Source organism: Chrysochloris asiatica, unplaced genomic scaffold (genome assembly GCF_000296735.1).
Source record: "Chrysochloris asiatica unplaced genomic scaffold, ChrAsi1.0 scaffold00053, whole genome shotgun sequence".
Lineage (NCBI taxonomy): Eukaryota > Metazoa > Chordata > Mammalia > Afrosoricida > Chrysochloridae > Chrysochloris > Chrysochloris asiatica.
This window is the reverse complement of record NW_006408571.1, coordinates 5,841,196-5,842,553: the sequence shown is the minus strand read 5'-3', so window position 1 is coordinate 5,842,553 and position 1,358 is coordinate 5,841,196.

Here is a 1,358-nt window from a genome sequence, read left to right as displayed (position 1 = left end):
ACATCGATATCTTAGACATTAGTGAGCTGAATGATGACCACATGGTTTACTATGCTGGGAATGACTAATTGAGGAGGAATGGTGTTGCATTCATTGTCAAAAAGAAAATATCCAGATCACTCATGACGTACAATGCTATCTGTGATAGGATAATATCCATGTGCCTACAGGGAAGCCTAGTTAATAGCACTATGATTCCAATTTATGTACCAACCACTAAAGCCAGTGAGGATGAAATAAAAGAATCCTACCAACTTTTCTTCAATCTGAAATCGATCAAACAGGCAATCAGAATGTATTGATCATTATTGGTGATTGAAATGCAAAGGTTGGGAGCAAAGAGGAAGGATCAGTGGTTGGAAAAATATGGTCTTGGTGATAGAAATGATGCTGGAGAACACGTGATAGAATTCTGCAAAACCAATGATTTGTTCATTTCAAATACCGTCGTTAGAAAGCATAAAAGACGACTATACACATGAACCTAACCAGATGGAAAACAAAGAAATCAAATTGACTACATCTGTGGAAAGAGACGATGGAAAAGCTCCATATCATCAGTGAAAACAAGGCCAGGGGCACACTGTAGAACAGACCATCAAGTACTCATATGCAAATTCAAACTGAAGCTGAAGAAAATCAAAACAAGTCCACGAGATCCAAAATATGACCTTGAATATATCCCACCTGAATTTAGAGATCATTTGAAGAACAGATTTGATACATTAAACACTAAAAACCAAAGACCAGAAGAGTTGTGGGATGACATCAAGAACATCATACATGAAGAAAGCAAAAAAGTCATTGAGAAGACAAGAAAGAAGGAAAAAGTCAAAATGGATGACAGAAGAGACACCAAAACTTGCTCTCCAGCATAGAGATGCTAAAGCAAATGGAAGAAATGAGTAGGTCCAAGAGCTGAACAGAAAATTTCAAAGATCAGCTTGAGAAGATAGAGCCAAATATTACAATAAAATATGCAAAGATTTGGAATCAGAAAACCAAAAAGGAAGAACACGCTCAGCATTTATCAAGCTGGGGAACTGAAGAAAAAATTCAAGCCTCGACTTTCATTGTTGAAAGATTATCTGTGCAAATTACTGAATGATGCAGAAAGCATCAAGAGAAGATGGAAGGAATATACAGTCACTGTACCAAAAGTAAATGGTTAATGCTAAACCATTTCAAGAGATAGCATATGATCAAGAGCCAATGATACTGAAGGAAGAAGTCCAAGTTCACTGAAGGAATTGTCCAAGAGCAAGGCACCAGGAATCGATGTAATAAAAATGGAAATCCTTCAAGAAAGTGAGGCAGCACAGAAGGCACTCGCTCATCTCTGCCAAGAAATTTGGAAG